The sequence below is a fragment of the Chinchilla lanigera genome, unplaced genomic scaffold (genome assembly GCF_000276665.1).
Source record: "Chinchilla lanigera isolate Chin_1 unplaced genomic scaffold, ChiLan1.0 scaffold00017, whole genome shotgun sequence".
NCBI classification, from domain to species: domain Eukaryota; kingdom Metazoa; phylum Chordata; class Mammalia; order Rodentia; family Chinchillidae; genus Chinchilla; species Chinchilla lanigera.
Window position 1 is genome coordinate 16716480 of NW_004955418.1, and position 18013 is coordinate 16734492.

General features: G+C 48.9%; 1 long non-coding RNA gene across 1 annotated transcript; it reads left to right on the plus strand.

Annotated features, from left to right (window-relative positions):
- The first annotated feature begins 2570 nt into the window (after nt 1-2570).
- Nucleotides 2571-5947, plus strand: LOC102013608. The gene is made up of 2 exons (XR_001233486.1): nt 2571-3148; nt 5824-5947. It is a non-coding gene; the product is annotated as an uncharacterized LOC102013608 (long non-coding RNA).
- The last annotated feature ends 12066 nt before the right edge of the window (nt 5948-18013 follow it).

Genomic DNA, 18013 nt, shown 5'->3' on the forward strand with positions numbered 1-18013 from the left:
GGCGTAGTGGCGCACGCCTGTAATCCCAGCACTCGGGAGGCTGAGGCAGGAGGATCGTTGTGAGTTTGAGACCAGCTTGGGCTACAAAGTGAGCTCAGGGCTAGCCTGAACTGCATAGTGAGACCCTGTCTCAAAAAGACATTAAAAAGGGGAGGGGAAGAAAAGAAAATTACCAAAGAACCGATATCTTTAAAGTTTCGGGTCTGTATATACAGTTCGTAATGGAATTCTTATGTAAGCAGTATGTAAGGTGAGCACTGCTGCCTGGCAATGTAGAGGCGTCTGCCGACCGTCTGGGAACACGGGGCCCGGGGAAGGATGGCTCCGGATTTTCGGGGCTACTGGGCGAGGAAAGCCACAGCACGGGGAGAGCCTCCCCGCACCGCAGGGGGCTGAGCGCTCTACCCTGCTCTGCTCCACAGAACCCTCCGGTGCTCGATGAGATACACGCCGGAACAAAGGAAATCGAGGCCCGGAGCTGTGGAGTCACTGCCTGAGGTGAGGCGTCAGGGACGGAAAAGGGAGGACTCACGCCCAGGTCTTCAGGGCCCAAGGCGTGTGCTCCCGGAGCTCCCGGGTGCTGGGAACCTGCCAGAATCCCCGCGCCATCGTAGACTTTCCTTCGTGTTTCAGGGCCAACCTGACTCGTGGCCACCAGACCACGCCACTCATTGCCACGGACAGAGCTGCGCGTGGTGCTTTGTTTCGAGCCAGGACGTGGGGCTGGGGAGTGGTTGGGACAAAGAGTTCTGGGGCAGAGGGCAGGGGACAGGCCGGACTCCAAGGGCACAAAAGAAACAAGGTCGCACAGTGGCTCCGGGCCGCTGGGACCCACCGGCTGTGAAGGGGCCCTGAGTGCGCTTGCGAAGCGCTGGCCTGCTTTGGCTTCCAGTCCTGCCCGTCCGCTGGGGACCTGGGGCGCAGGAGGAGGAGGCGCCGCTGTGAAATGTGGGGTTGGGGCCGCCGCACGGAGCAGGGGGTGGACAGTGGACATGGGACCGGGGCAGCAGCAGGGCCGGGAAGGGAGCAGGGAGGCGGACAGGCGGGTGTGTGGGGACCGAGTCCGCAACGATAAATATGCTCACCACGTATCACGAACGTGTACTAATGACAGATGCTTAAAAACAGGAGCTTCCGGGTAAGAAAGCGGCATGCCAGGGCGCTGCAGACGTTGAGCTTCGTGGTTATCGGTTCCCCGACATAAAGAAAGAAGCAACTATTATTTTCACTAATTCTGGGGTGCCCTTCCGTGAGAAGTGGCGGAGGTCACCACGCCTGCTGTCTGCCCGCTGGCGAGGCCTTCTGTACAGAGTGACATAGTCTAAAGACCCCGCGAGGCAGTCTGACCTTGCTGGGTGATCGGAGTGACCCGTTCCATCAAACCTTCGACGCCGCCCAGCTCACTTCCTCGAGCAGCGGGGCTGTTTTCCCTGAGGGAGCCAACCCATTCCAAGAGCCAAAAAAAGGAACAATAAAAGCAGCGCCAGGTGCAGGGTGTAAAGGCTCTAGGAGCCCTGGACGGGTGACAGCAAGCGGGCACGTGTGCCTCCCGTCCTTCCTGGAGGGAGGGAAGCCAAGGCGCAGGCCAGCGTGGTCCCTGCCTGTCCCCTGGGTGCGGGCAGGCACGCGGAAACCGGCCCTGGCCAGGCCAGCGGGCCAGGCCTCCCGTCTGCAGACAAAGGCCCTTTGTCTGGGAGGTGCTGGGGGACGCCACACTCTGCTGTTTCTAAATTAACGTTTTCCCTTGAATGCCATCGAACTCCCGGAAAGCTGTTTCCACGGCCTGATTCCTAAACCGCCTGTAGAACAAGGGAAAACGGTCAGCAGCGTGAATGTGGGTCCTCAGGGAAGGGCGAAGTGCAGACGGCGCCCTGGATGCCGAGGGCTGTTTATCAACAGGGGAGGCCCAGTGTGGTGACAGAGGGAGGCGTGCCTTCAGCACATCCAGAAGAAATAAACACAGAAGCTGCACACAGAAGCCAACGGTGGTCGGAGCTGACGGCGGTGAGACTGTTCGCTGCGAAACTGAAATGTCAGGTATTGATTTTACATTTTTATCAGAACCCACAGCTGTGCAACGCACAAAGTCAGCCTTAATGCGGACCACAGACTTCGGTTAATAACAGCACACCACACTTCTTCATGAATTAGAATTTTTTTTTTTTTTTTTTTGGTACCAGGAATCGAACTCATGACCTCATGCTTGCCAGGTAGGCGCTTATGCCACTGAGCTATACACCCGGTCCCATTAATTGGAACAAATATACTGCTGTCCCTTCCATTTTACCATAAAGCCAAAACTGCTCTAAAAAATGAAGTCTATTGATTGTTTGCCTAAAGTAACCACAAGGAAAAAACCAGAAGGAAGTAACTTAAAGTGCTACTTGTACAGTTTTTGAGCGGTGGAATTACAACTAACTGCTTTTCTGTTCTTGCCTTTTCTCGTTTCCTACTTTCTCCTTTTATTTATGTGTCATTTCATCAGCCACCAGGTAACGGCAAGCGTTTAAAGGTTGTGGGGCTGGCTCTTCCACGGGACAGGAACAGGCTTCACTTAAAGTCCGTCCTCTGCTTCCCTAATCGGAGCAGGAACTTAGCAAGTTTTGCGAATAAAGGAAAAGCACCATCCAGGGCGTCTTCCCTCTGCCAGCTTGGGGCCGGCGAACTTGCTGCCCGCTGGCCCGAGGGAGGACCGCAGGCTGAAGTAACGACTGGGAGCCCAAGGACCAAGGGCAGACGGTTGGATCATTGTAAACTGAAACCGCCAGCGGCCTGCGTGGGCACCAGGGGAAACATCTACTGAATGGCGTGGAAGGGCAGGGTGGCAGGCGCTGATAGGAGAGACCGCAGGGCACTGTGTAACCAGGCAGGAGGCGGGGCGAAGGTGCTATCTAGGGTGTGAGCTCAGCTTGAGGATTGGAGACAATAAACCAAATTAATGTTGAGGAAGAGGAAGAAGAGGAACAGGAGGAGGAGGAGGAAGGACCAGCAGGCTCCGCGCCGGGCAGGGAGAGGCAGTGGTGGTGGCGGCAGCTCGGAGCTCAGCCCCTCTCCAGCCGTTCAGTCCCGAGCTCAGCTGACCGTGCCCAGGCCCGGGCCATGAGCCTCGGTTCCTGGTTCCCCGACCTCCCCGGCGTGTTCACTACAGGTGATCTGGGGCCCTTGTTCCCACCTCCCAGCCTGTCCTCCTCTTTCCCTCCCAGTGCTGGGCAGTGCTTTTAAATAAATTCCTCTTCTGCTTAAAACTAGGAGCCTGACGGAGGGGCACACACTCAGGGGGCTCGAGCTCTGCCCGATTCCTCCAAGTCCAGGCCTGCTGGGGAAAAGCAGGAGGCAAGGGGGGAAGGCTCAGGCCCTCATCTCCACAGCTCCGCTAAAAGAACTCCATTTTTATCTTTAATGAGTGAGCCTCCGTAAAAAATGATTCCTCTGGAAAAATAGTTCTGTTTCTTAAAAGCACATTTGAAAAGAGTCACTTTGATGTATACAAAGGTATTCCCTGTAATGGGTTATTTGGTGAAGGAAAAAATTAAAGAGAAATGGGCACATAACTAACTCGATGAGCTGTTGCCACAGTTTCTCTGTTCAGCAGACTCTCCCCTACGCCCTGGGTCCTTCCTAGCTAAAATTTGTTTTTTTGGTTTTGCAGTTTTCTTCTTTTTTTTTTTTTTTTTTGGTCTTTTGAAATAGGGTCTCGCTATGCAGTTCAGGATGGCCTTGAGCTCACTTTGTAGCCTAGGTTGGCCTTGAACTTGCAACAATCCTCCTGCCTCAGCCTCCTGGGTTCTGGGATTGTAGATGCGAGCCACTGTGCCCGGCTTAAGATTTATTTTGATGGAAGAGTAAAACAAGACACCAGGGTAGCAGTGGTAACAAAGGTTGCTCCTCAACCTGGTTATCTGGGTGTGACAGAGAGTCCCCAGCCCCATTCCTCTGGAAGTTTGCTGTTAGCACATGTCAGTCCCCCCTTGCGAGGGAGGTTGGCATCCTGGAGGGCACACCAGGGCCAAGGCTCAGGAGTGACGACAAGGGCTGGGCCCGTGACCCTGCCTCAGCCCTGGGGACAGGGCCTTCCACAGTGAGCTAGGACCAGCCTATGTTGGGACTGCAGAAATCTCCTGACCCAGCTGCCTTGAACTCTGGAGATGCCTTAGGGACAAGGGAGGTGTGTGTGTATGTGTGTATGTGTGTGTGTATGAGAGGAGAGAGAGAGAGAGCGCATACACACGGACTCACGCACACACATATGAGAGATGAGTTCTGAATCTGAAACATGCGAGGATCCACAAACTCTTATCCAAGGGGCTACTTACGGAAGGCGGTGCTGTGATGTTACGGCAGAGCCACACCATGAAGTAGAGAAATAAAACCACAGAGTTAGGTTAAAGCACCAGCAGTTCATGGAGCAATGAGGTGAGAGAAGCTGTGGTGCCGGGAAGGGTCCTGGTTTTTTTTTTTTTCTTTGGTTTTTCTCCGGTACCAGGAACCGAACTCACGACCTTGTGCTTGCCAGGCAGGCGCTTTTCCGCTGAGCTAAATCCCCAGCCCCCGGGGCCTGGTTTTGTCTGCTACTTTGTATGAATTCCCATCCCTCCATTCCATCCAGACAGACTTTTCCTCCTCTGGATTTGCGGAAGTAAAACCAACCATCCCAACCGTGGGCCACTTAAGAGGAAATTAAGTTTCAGACAATACTAATGTCACCAAGCTACTGGGTGACCTGTTTTCCCCTTGTGTTTTTATCATTCATCTGTTTGCTTTACAGACGTGAAAATGTGAGACTGTTCCTCCAAAGTATTTTCAGGGTGGGTTTTTGTGACAAACCTTCATCGCTTCTTGGCCTTTTGGCTAAAATCAAGTGCGACAAACCTTCTGTGAAGGAAAATCCTCCCACTTGAAAGTGGGCAGAATACGGGACTGTAAATTAAAAGTGGGCTTCTCCATCTGTTAAACACATCCTGTACTTGGTGGGAAGACCTCTGGGATCTGACCACCTGTTTCTTTCTAGGATGAATGCTTTTTCTCTTGGAGTTTTAGACTTTTGTTTATGAAGCTCTTAATTTTTTTCAGTATATCTAGGGGTGGGTTTTTCTTTTACTGTCTATAGAGTATGCTATAGGCCCATTTAAATGAAAAATTTCCAAGTTCCTTAATTAGGGGGAAATGACCTTTATCATTTTTTCACATACTTCCTGTTCTCAGCTTTTTGTTCTTTTCCTGGGACTTCTATTATCTGGAGGTTGGTAACTTCTATCCTCCTTATACCTTAGCTTTTGTTTTAGAGTTTATCTCTTTACCTTGTTCTACTCTCCTTTGGGAAAATTCTCAGTTTGCCTCCAACTTACCAGTTCATCCTTCAGCTTACTTATCCTATCTCTCTCAAACACTATGTCTTTTATTTCAGTCACCTTATTTTATTTATACCTCATATTTCCAATGGGCTCTTTTTATAATTCCTCACTCTTGCTTAACATTGCTATTATATTCTTTTCTCTGAATATATTCTTATTTTTGCTTAGAATAGTATGTAATGTGCAGCTTTGATCTTTCTTTTATTACGATTTTTCTCCTCAAGTGGTGAGTTTTTCCATTTTGTGAGCTCAGGGATGGAAGCAGAACACAGCTACCCTGCGGTTCTCTGCAGCAGGGAGGGGGATAAAGGAAGGGGCGATAGGCCCCAAACCATAGAACCACATCCCCTAGAATCACACGGAGTTAAAGAAACAGTGGGGTATTTATCTAGATCAGGATTCACCTCTAACCTCAGGGAAAAGAGATGGTTTGTTGCCAATTTCTACATCCATGTTTCCTTCTTCCTTCCAGTTTCTTCAGTGTTGGTTTGATGAAAGGAGCTTCAACCACGGTGACTGGACAACTGGGCAGAAGTGAACCGTCTAAATACATGATTAATTGATTTTAATTAAAAGGAAAATTAGATGCAGAATAACTTACGTGTGAAGCAGAGTGAAACTCACTTTGTTCAGTTTCTCTGAGCAACCCTGCCATCTTTATTACATAGTCTCCGACAGTCCTCCACTTGACCCCCAGAAATAGATTCTCTCACCGCAGGCAGGAGTCTAGAGCCCCTCACCTCAGTGACCCCATCCGTTTCTGTGTCTGAAGGTTCTGCAGGACTTGGGGGCTGACTCAAAATGACCAGAGATATTTCTTGATTGATGACAGTTCAAAACATGTGTCACCATCGCCCAGGAAGGAGGAAGGGAGGGTGGGTATCAGCAACCACTGGACCTCACTGAGAAGGGTGGGTTGGATGCTGCCACTGTAGCAGTGCTGGCCCATTGGGTGGGGATAGGATCCAGAGCATCAGATTACACTGGACAGCAGGTCTGGGAAACAATAGCGCCTTTGATATCACTTACTAAGAAGTGTCCCCAGTATGTCCTTCTTCTCAGAAATGGAACCATTTCCTCTGCAACGTGTATGCTATGCTAGGAGTCTGATGATGGTTTATATCTCGATGTCCCCTGAGGCCTTGTGGGCTATAGGCAGGGCTTTTGGAATGTGATTGGATTATGAAGGTGTGATAGTGCACTTACTGTTAGGAGGTGGGATCTGTTTGCTGAAAACTCCGTATAACCATAGCATAAGCTGTAGCTCACATGTACTCTAAATCTGACTACACTACATACACAACTTCCTGTTTCCCCTGCTGCCAGCCCTAAAGGTTCTACATCTAAATAGAGGCACAGAATAAGGTTTTATAAAAAGAAAGCAGTTCCATGGCTCAGAAAATGCTAAGCATAGGACTAGACTTTTCACAACACCAGGATTCAGTATTCCAAAAGATACTCTGACAGTCTGAATTGCTTTTCTGCAAGGAGTGTCTGCTGAACCGGCAGCATCATTTCTCCTCGTTTCTTTTGTGAATGATAGTATTAGTAGACTGGTGCTGAGAATCTTTTCACTGAGAAATGTAGTGATTAGCGTTCAGTATAATGACGCTGACATTTCTTGGTAATCATTAATACAATAAGCAAAAGTCATATCCAGTTTAGTTTTTCTTTGACGCATACTTAAAAGGAATTGGCTTTGTTAATAGGAGACGTGTGAACTCCCCTTACATTACTATTTACCCATTTATTTACTTACCCTTGGGGGAAAGTTAATATGCATTCATCCTATGCACTGCTCTCCGTTGCCACTAGGTGGAGCTCCAACCACGCCTGTACCTGCAACTTGGGCCTTCCTCGCAAAGTTCTAGGCAGGCTCCCGTCTGAGGCCAGCCTTGGATGACCACATCCCGTGTGAATTATCTTCCTACATGGGCCCCAGAGTGAAGGTGACAGTGGGAGGGCACTCGATTCAGGGAAGAACAATTCTATCCGCAGAGGTAAGGAAATCACGAAGGCAGGCGAGGTGCTGATGAGGGGCCCGGGCTTCCTCGCCCACCCTAGGGGTACTGAACAGGGAGCCCGTGATCCAGCTCATGCAGACTTCTTCCGCGGAAGAGGACATCTGCTGGAGGACCACGTGGGGGCCTGGGGTCTGCGCTGCCGGCTGCCCCGCCCGCACAGCGGCCTCCCCGACTCCCTCTGCCCCAGGCTGAGCGCACAGGCTCCAATCCACATGCCCTCCCCTTCCTGGACTTCCTTCCGTTACCTTCTGTGACAAGCTCTGAGCCACTTCCCAGAGGAACCCGCGGACGTTTCAAGCTTCAAAGACGAGACTCTGTAGCTAAATCAGTTGACAGACATAGGTCAGGGGGTGTGAGATACTCAGGAGAACGCAGGTGCTCGAGAAAGGAAGCCGTTCGCAAAAGCCAGGCTACTGGACAGCCTCACCGAGAGTAGGCGCTTGGTGTTTGCCGTGGAAAATGCCGGGGAGAACGTCTGGCTGGGGCTCTCAAAGATCCCTCCCATCCTAGAAGCTCAGCTCCAGTTTGACAGTTTACTTTATTGGCGTCCTGTATAAGCTTTGTTTGAACGAAGAAACCTATTCCCGCCTCCCAATTCAAAACCACCGATACTGTCCAAGTTGCTCATTTTACAGCTGAGATCATTAAAGCACGCGGGGAACCTCTGCAAAGTCACACATGACCTGAACTGAACCCTAAAAGCTGAGGTGTAGGGAACATTTTGGATATACTAAAGAAGGGAGAACGGCGCAAGCCTATGGAAACAAGAAAACCACACCCGCTCCTGGCCTCCAGGATGGAAAAGCTTATTTTCCACCCCCTGTGCACCCAACGACAGGGTACATTTGCTCCCCTGGTTCTATTGAGAGAGATATATTCTCTTACCAGAGCAATGGACGTGCAATACATATTTAATACCTCTTAAACCCCAGGCACATACTGATAGAACTCAAAAACTTTGTCTAGGCAAATTAATTTCTTCTCCATCTTTAGAGCTACTTATTACTACTTCTTAAAATGCCTCCAGTACGAGTATGAGAAAAGCGGGATTCTGTCACGGAGCGTCTAACCCAGAGCTAGCAGTGAATACGCAGGTAAACACCTGGTCATATATCACTCCCATCTCTTTGTCAAATGTTGACTATTTCTCACTAATTCCTGTTTCCTCCTTATTTTAAAAACTGTGAAATTAATTGGAGACTAGCTTCGGGAGCTTTGACTAGAGTCAAGCGCTCTAGTAGGGCAAGCGAAGGGTCAACACAGGCTAACTCTTAAGAAGAGGCAGAGAAATCTATACTGACGTCTCAAGGAGAAGGATGCACTGCTTCTCCGCTGTGTTGCTGCAGAGCAAACAGAAGGTGTGCGCACGTTTGCTGCTGTATTTGGGCGAAAGAAGCCACCCCAAACCCACTTCAGCACAGGGGAGAATTTGCAAGACAGGCAAAGCAAAGCTGCAGGGGCAGAACCTGCCCAGCAGGAGGAGGGCACAGCTGGAGGGGCCAGGAGCCCATTTTTCCCCATCTCTGCTTTATTTGGGGTTGGCTTCACCCCTACTCAGGCTTTCTTAGCAGAAGGAAAAAGCCCCAACAGCTGCGAGCAGACAAACTCAAAGCCCTCCAGAGAGAGGGCCCAGGAGCTGCGGGTATTGGGAACTGTGTCCCAGGGCCTGAACTGCCATAGTGCCCCACCTGGTGGACATGTTCCTTTGATTCTTCTCGGCCAGACTGCATTGCCTGCCTCTTAGTGACACAAAATCAGAAACTCGCCAGAGTGCGCTGGTAGTGTAAGTCACAGCTGATGCTGCAGAAGGCTCTAGGGCCCTTGAGGAGTAGAACGTGTGAAGCTGTCATTCCATTGTGTGTTTATTAAACAAATGCCTACTTGTAGTAAACCACACACAGAGTCGGTGCTGGGTGTGATACTGGGCAAAGTGCCTTCCAGGAGCCATTGTCTTAGGAAGCACCACAAGGCCGAGTCCCAGGGCCACATTAAGAGCCATGGCCTGTTTTGTTTTGTATTTTTTCTTTTAAAGAGAGAAAAACAAGCCAGGTGTGGTGGTGCACACCTGTAATCCCAGCACTTGGCAAGCTGAGGCAGGAGGATCTTTGTGAGTTCGAGACCAGCCTGGGCTACAAAGTGAGCTCAAGGCCAGCCTGAACTGCATAGTGAGACCCTGTCTCAAAAAGACAAAAAATAATAAATAAAATTTAAAAATTTTTAAAACACAAAGAAACTTTAGTATTAAAAAAAAAAAAAAGAGCCGTGGCCTGTCACCATCTAATTTTTCTTCCTTCTCCACAAGCCCCAAGGTACCAGCCATTTTTTCCCTTTCGGCCTGTTTCCTGGGAGTTTTTCTCCCTCTAATGCTGGCTAAGCGCAGGACACGTGTCCAGCTACCTCTGCTACGCTTGCAAACAACACGCAAGATTTTCAGCCTCATTAGACCTGGAGGTATGCTAGGGACTGGGAGCTGTTTCAAGAGTCAGATGCCTCACTGTTTTCTTAAGGTCATTATTCCTGGTCATTGGCCTTTTCAGTTCCCCAAACTTAGTGGATTCCTGACCTTTGACATTTGTCTCCTCTCCTGTGGCAGAAGCAGAACTCACAGAAGTTCCCCTCCTGGTTAGTCGCTGCACCGGCTGCCGTTACTGAGCCCACACTCCGGGCTGGGCCCCGCAGGAAGTACACGAAATATCATGTCCTACACTCCTCCCGCACCTCAGAGGGTCCTAGCATCATCGGTACAGAAGAAGCAGGGCCAGAGAGATGAAGTCACTTGCCTAAATTCACACTGAGAGTAGCACCAAGGGACCGGAAGTAGGTCTGCCGGCGCTGAAGACAAGCTCTTGACTGCCGCACCCTGTCCTCCGTGGGCCTCTGCTGTGGGAAGCCCTTTGCAGCGTCGGAGCTGAAGGCACAGAGTGACAGGAACAAACAAGAGTTAGGGACCCCACGGAGGAGCCTCCTAAGACCCAGGAAGGCCAGGCGCTTCTGAAGACCACAAGCAGGGTGATTCCAGTTTCATTGTCTGACCACACACTCACACACACACTCACACACAAACACACACACACGCCTCCCTCCTAACTGATTTCTCCATCTTGGAGTTGATCCTCCTTTCAGTAAAAGGGGCACTGTTACCGCAGGAAATGTGACAGTGGGCACTTCCCTCGGGTCTTACCTAGCCAGAACCACCCCCGCTACACTCAGGTGAGTGTTTTCCAACCTCATTCTATCCAGTTCCTTCTAAGTGCAAAATTCTTATGACCACTGCCCCAAGTTCCAGCGCTTTCTTCCCTCCCGCTCCGTGACTTGGCATTTCTCAATCTCACCAGCCAGTGGGTGTTGCTGAGTTGCATCTGGTAGCTTCAGTTATAAAAGAGATTCTTTCTATTGTTTTCCAGATGTAAAATGAACATGTAAAATTGAATGTGACTTTCAGAACACACCCAGGCACAGTTAAAGCACTTAACACCCCAGATGGCTTGGGCCGCAACCAATCAACGCTGCTACTCCCTCCCAAGTGCTGCGAATGCTGGCCAAGCCGCAGCCCTGCAACCCGGCCAGGGGTCCCCCAACGCTTCCCAAGAGCACCTCTCCCACCCCGGCAGTCGAGAATAACTGAGCAGGACCTAGTGCATCTGCTTATGGTAGCACAAAACTCCACCAAGTGAAGAAGAAACAAAACTGGCTGTTACATTTTTTTTCTCATGTCTTTATGCAAAGTCCCTCCCAACCACTCTCTTCCTCTTGGAGTTGATTGTTCTTTCTCTCAGTAAAGGGGCCAGAATCACCACGGGTGAGTAACAGCCGGGGGTGTCGCCATGTGTCAGAAGGAAGCCATATGCGTCCGCGGCATTGTTATCAAGGGGCAACACCCTCCCGCTCATCTCAAACTTCAGCTCTTAGGAAACTCAGCAGCTGTCTACACAGCACCCACCCACTGACTCCTTCTCAGGGAATTTCCAGTTGCTTTTTAGGGCACGACAAACGCGGTTTCATAATCCTTGAACATTGACACAGTGCTGGGGAAATGAAAGCCAACAATCAAGCCGGAACGTTTCCACCCTGACTTGTTAGGAGGAGCTCGGTGACACAGCAGGGAACAAATGCCAGGGGCTTGTGTTCCTGCCCGAAGCAATGGTGTACCAGTGAACCTGGGTGTGTTGTCAGAAGGAGGAGCCCTGCCCAGCCTGGGTAAACAGCAGCAGGTCAAAGAGATAGGCTCAGAGTGGAGAGGAAGATAAACCCAATCACAGACACCACGTACTCACTGAAGGGACTTGCCTGTAAATGCACACAAAACGCCCTTTGCTGGTTCCCGGAAATAACTAGAAGGTCTGTACAAGGACTACCCATCTCTACTGGAAGATTTGGAGAAAACAATAAAAGTGCTATTCCTCTGTTTACAAAAACTGTGACAGTCAGCCCTTGGTATCTGTGGCTTCCACACTTGTGAATTCAATGAACCATAGCTAAAAAAACAAAATTCAGAAAAATATTGCATCTGTGCTAAAAAATGGACTGACTTTTTCCTTATGATTCCTTAACAAATACAATATGCAGTTATCCACCTAGCATTTACACTGCCTTAGGTATCATGAGTGATCCAGAGATGGTTTAAATGTATACAGGACGATGTGCGTGGTTATAAGCAAACACCACACCATTTTGTAGATGAGACTGTGCATCCAAGGATGTTATAATCTGGCGGGTCCTGGAACCAAACCCCAGATTCCAAGCAACCACTGTATATTTGATTCGATGGGATTTTATGGGGGCCTTCAGGAAAGGGCCCCATGAAATAGGAAAGTAAAACAGAGTTTCCCACCTTACAGCACTCAAACAAACACACTGGGGGTGGGGGGTGTTGTCAGGTATTTCCGGGATTCTGCCAAGGGGCAAAACTGAAATGTTGGCCCTGAGATCTCGTCAGGATCACCTCAAATCTCCATTGCCTTGACTGAGGAAGCCCCAGAGTTCCCAAAAATGAACCCCCCGGGATGTAATCTCTCTGAGTCCTCCTACTTCAAGCTCCTGAGTCCCCTCCAGCTGTCTCTGCAAAGCAAGCTGTCCAGCACACTGGCACAGAGAAATTCACTATTGCTTTACTGCTAGACCAGAAGCCAAAACTCCACCAGGAAACAGCGTCTGGGTATCACGGTACACTCCTGAAACAGGATATTAAATAGCAGTATAAAGAATGGCTGGAGCTACATCTATCCAAAATAAATTGTTCAGTGACCAAAGTAATGGTAGCAGGTATAATACTGTTTAAAGAAAAAGCACTCCAAACACATCTCCAGAAAGACACACAAGAAACTGATAACTATGGTTGCAGTTGGAGAGTAGAATTAAAGCTAAGGTCGACAAGAGGAGGAAGTATACATTTGCCTATTTTTTGAACAATGAGCCAGAGTTACTTCAAAAACATTTCTGATGCAGAAGGGTGGTTGGAAAAGCCACTCGTCCAGGGGCATTGGACGAGAGTCCTGGAGGAGGACAAGGAATCCTTTGCCTCTGAACCTCACAGACTGAAGAGTTTTCTGGTGCTCAAGTTGATTCTTGAACACCTGCTGCCAAGTGCTCCAGTCCCGCTCTCCGCCGTCGCACCTTCTGCTCAGTGGAGTGTGTACATGTGTCCTCATTTCTCTGCACACCCTACTTCTCCTCTCCTCCTTCCCTCAGTGATCTACCCCCAAGCCAACAAGCCTCTGCATGCCCTGTGAATCACCTGCTACCCTGGAGCACAGGAATTGCCACACTTCTTAATTTCTCTACAGAAAATTAAGGACAGTTCGGTCCCCACCCACCCTGCCCCAGCCCTTCCCTTGGGATGGTGAGAGAGCTTTAGAGTCCTAGGTTTCCAGCATCCAGGAGCACTCCACAGGAGCCCTGGCTCCATCATAGCAGCCAGTGAGCTCCCAAGCGCTGTCTCCCCCAGGGCAGGGAAGGCCCTTGATCTTTCTCTGGGTTCCCCAGTCATGGGGTTTCCATGCACATTCCCAGGGACCCACAACCCCGTTTCACTCTTTTCACCCCGGATATGTCTGGGCTCTAGGGCTGGACAGTGAGAGGCCCATGTATGCCTAACACTCCACACCTGCATCCCCTCCCCACTTCAAGACCTGGCTACTCTCTCCCCTCAAAGCCCAGGGTCCCATCCCCTGCCTCTCTGCAGCTGCTCCTCACATTTCAAAACCAATATTGCCTTTCTGAGAAACAAAAGAGCTAGAGAGAGTGCCCGTTTCCTACCCCAAAGCAAGGGACACACAACTCATGGGGCCAGGGCTGGTCTGCCCTTTGCAAGAGAGGTTAACTAAGTGCATGGCAAAAAATTTCACTTAGGGAGTATCAGCCCAACACATTATCACCTCGATAAAGCTCTGAGCTTTATATGACAGAAACATACTCTGAGGAAATAAATGAGAGTATTCCCAGAGGGAGCGTTAGAGAAAAAGCTATTTGATGCACTTGGTACAGCACAGTAAGGAAGATCTTTGGCAGGACCATCGCGAAAGGTATAGGACCACAGCAACAGGGTCTTGGAAAACCTACTTACAGCTAGCAAATGGCAGTCAGAAAATTACAAAGGGGAAGCATCAGGGGTTGAGGAGGATTCTGGCTTCCTCAACCTAACAGGATTCTTGGTGAGGACGGACCAGAGTGACGAGATATTGCCTAGGGGTCGGGGGTGGTAGAGGATGAGAAACCTGATCACGAGGATGAGATAACAAGAGTGGCCAGGTATCAAAGAGGGATGAGTGGGTCTTGCTAAACTGACTGGCAGGATTTTTTGCTAAGACTGAATTTTACAAAGAATTATAGAATTAGGCCTAGCGGCAGAGTCAGAAGCCTAACTAAAGTTTGGACAAGCAAAGAATCTTGTTCAGGAGGCAAAGGCAGTTCTTAGCAGGGGTCCCTGAGGGCTCTGTGCCTGGATTTAATGTCATCGGAGAGCAATATTCATGCCCAGCAGGCACCTCTCAAGGTGGGTGAGCTTCCCAAGGCTTAAGGCTGTGCAGCCAGCCCCAAGACCCGCCTCCCCTCAAAGACAAAAAGGCCGCCATTGAGAGTCTCGTCTTAGGAGGGAAGTCTTGGATGGGAGCACACATCTAAGCAGACTCCAGGGTTTTACCTTATTGGTCTAGGTTCAGGGGGCCCAGGCTGATAATTTTAAAGCTTCCGGGGAGAGTTTCATGGTTCAGATAGGATCAAAGCTGATTATGCAAAGGTCTGAGGTTTTAAGTTCCCTCTGTGCTGTGGGTTGATTTCGCAGGCCCGTTTCTCTCCCTCTGTTGTGTGTACTCAGGCAAACACAGTTATCTCTTCTCAGACTTTCTGTGCTCCCTACAATCACTAGGCCAACAGGAACCAAGGTCCTCTATTCATGTGTACCGACCATCCTCCCCCAGGGTGTCCCTTCTGCTACCCTGCATGTTGGACATTGAGGCCCCAGTAGCCCCTCCAGTCATTACAGAGGGAGGGTGGCTGCCAATGTCATAATCAGCTGGGATCTATTGCCTTGGGAGCCAGAGGAAATGCGGGGAAGCAGAGTAGCCATAAAGTGCCAGCACGGGGAAGACTTGAGGTCTGCTGTGATGGTTCAGAAAATATAAACAGGATTTTAGGAAGATAGGCCACTTTCTATAAGATAAATGGGATGTAATATCAACTCCCAGGATCCCCCACCCACAAATTTAGTACTCCTACTGTAAGACTGGTGTAACTGATCTTCTGGATGTTCACCAATTGAGGTTCAGAAATCAAAGCCAAAAAAGACAAAAGGGGTAAGAAGAGAGCTGATATTTTGGCCCTTGCCCTCCAAGATCAGCCCCAACACAAGACATAATGGGAAGTCTCTGAGAATGCAACTCTGGGGAGGCACTCAGCCTCCTGAGTAGGGAAAGTGTTGGACCCCCAAGGACAGGGATTAAACAATATGCACTGTGCTAAAAGGAAGGTCACTAAAAAGGGGAATGTCTCCATCCTACCAAAGAAAAGTTGTGCAAGAGAGTTGGTTATGCAAGAGAGTGGCCCATCCTGGCAGATGACACAGCTGGTAGAGCTGAGGGAGCCAAAAGTCTCTTCATGTATCCCCAAAAGTAAGCCCTGAAGCCTCAATGGAACTTAATAGTAAAAATGAGGTTCATTTGAATTACTTGTGTGCTCTTAAACACCCAGGGGAAAGTATGACACAGAGTAAAACAGTTCATAGCATAAAAAAATACTCAACATTAAAAAGGGGATCTTTACCTCTTCTTTAAGATTAAGGAGGACAAAGTTTTTCATGCGGGAATTCTAATTAAACTTTTTCTGTTTTTTTCTAATTCCTAATATGCTTTTCACCTAAAAATTTTTCAAATTAAGATACTTAGATATATTTCATTTGTATATAATCACACACACTACTCTTACATTTTATTGTTATTTATTTATGTATTTGTCTTTTTGAGACAGGGTCTCACTGTGCAGTTCAGGCTGGACTTGAACTTACTTTGTAACCCAGGCTGGTCTCGAACTTGCAATGATCCTCCTGCCTCAGGCTCCTGAGTGCTGGGATTACAGGCACAAGCCACCATGCCCAGCCCTATTCTTACATTTTAAAATCCATACACATGGCTCCAGACTTTGATTTTTAGACACTAGAATCACAGGCATCTCGTCCCTTATTGTGCTGACAACTGCATCCTACCTACCCATTGGATACGCCAAAAGGTGCTACCAGGAAGGCCACTGAGAAACAGATACAGGGCTGAGGATGTAGTTCAGTGGTACAAGTGCCTGCCTGGTAAGAGCAAGGTCCTGAGTTCCTTTCCTGGTACCAAAAAAAAAAAAAAGAAGAAGAAGAAGAAAGAAAGAAAGAGGTACCCTTCTCATCTATCTGCATGAGAGTCTGTTAATTAAAGCTTCTATTTGGTGGAGCAGAAGTGAAATACGAAAGTCATCTTATGAAGGAAAAGATGCTGAAAAGAGGAAATGGAGGAAAGATTCCTCCATGAGGGAAGGTAACAGGCTCCAGCTTCCTCCTGGTCCATTTCCTCAGCTGTCTAGTGGTGGGGTTCCACAGTTATGGTTAGCTCATGTTTTTATTTCCCAGTTTCCACTTCTTTTACTTTTACCTGAGACTTTTCGGACAAGCCATTTCAAACACAATGTCCGCTTACATGGGTGTCCTGTGGTTGCTCCTGAGTAGGACAAGCTGTCCTTCCTAACTCTGTCCCTAAGTGATTCATTTCCTTTAAAACACGCAGTTCATATTTGAAGCAATTTTTTACAGCCAGTTTTACATGAAGTAGCTCTCACTTCTGTTTCGGGCAGGTGCTGTGTACTTGATACCAACAGCCACAAAAAGAGAAATCTTAATGTTCTAATGTACTAGTGACTTTTTTTTTTTTTGGCTTTTTGAGACAGGCCCTCACTACGCAGTTCAGGCTGGCCTTGATCTCACTTTGTGCCCAGGCTGGTCTCAAACTCATGACGATCCTCCAGGCTCAGCCTCCCTAGCGCTAGGACTACAGGGGTGCGCCACTGCGCCCAGCTACTAGTAACTTATTAGCTCAAGCACCTTGCTTTTCTGTTAAATGACCGCCTCCCTGGCCAAACACACCTCATCACCCACGGGGTCATTTTAGCCGGTTCTGTTTCCTGAGAAAAGTTTGGAAGCTGTTTTGTTTTGTTCTGTTTTTTCAAACCTTTGTTGCTCACTTTGGCATTCCTGACGTTGCTGCTCGTATTTTAGTACATAGCAAGCAGCCACTGAGTGCATGAGCCTGAATTTCCTGCCACTGAGCACTTTCTAAAAACGTTTGTGTTTTAATCCCTGCCACTGAGCCAGTTTTTCCATGTTCGTGTGATCGCAGGGCCTCCCTGCCCTGCTCTTTCAGCATCTCCCGGCCCCACCTGCCTCCTGCTCAGGCTGGGACCCAAAACTGGCTGTTCAGGGCCCAGGACCCCCGTCCTCTTGGACTTACACTGTGGCTGTGTGGCCTGCCTCTGCCTGGGGACCCCAAGTATCCCTGCTACCCAGCACTGAGCTGCAAGATGAGCCCCATTCTTGCCAGTGTAAACCCCACAGGCTGGCTGGCCCTGTCCCTTCCCCCACGCTGTCTGTGACCTCCACAAGCATTCTCTCCCCGTTCCACTTGTTGCTGCCTCTGCCCCAACCAAAACAAAACAAAACAAAGCGAGACAAACATGCAAGGCTGCCTGCTACTAAAGCTCGCTCCTCTCAGTCCTGCCACAGCTCCGAAAGCTGTTGTTCTACGTCTTCCCCCTCTCTGCCATGTCCTTGAGAACCTGGTCTGCGGTGGTTTTCTCCACCTCCTTTCCTCCTAATCACTATCGTAGGAAACCTTGAACATGAAAGTGATTTGTGCACATGATAAACATTTAATAAAGGAAGATAGAAAATAAGTACATCGTCCCCATTTGACTGCATCGTTCTCCCCAAAGATGAATGAGGGTATTTATGAATTATATTAATTAGTTGACTAATTCAGGTCTTGAGTCTCACTTCCAAGAAAAAATGTTGACCTTCTATACATATTGTGCCTACATATGACATATTATATATTTGTGTACACATACACCTGTAGACATACAAGAAAACTTGTAAACTGATTCACCAGATCATTT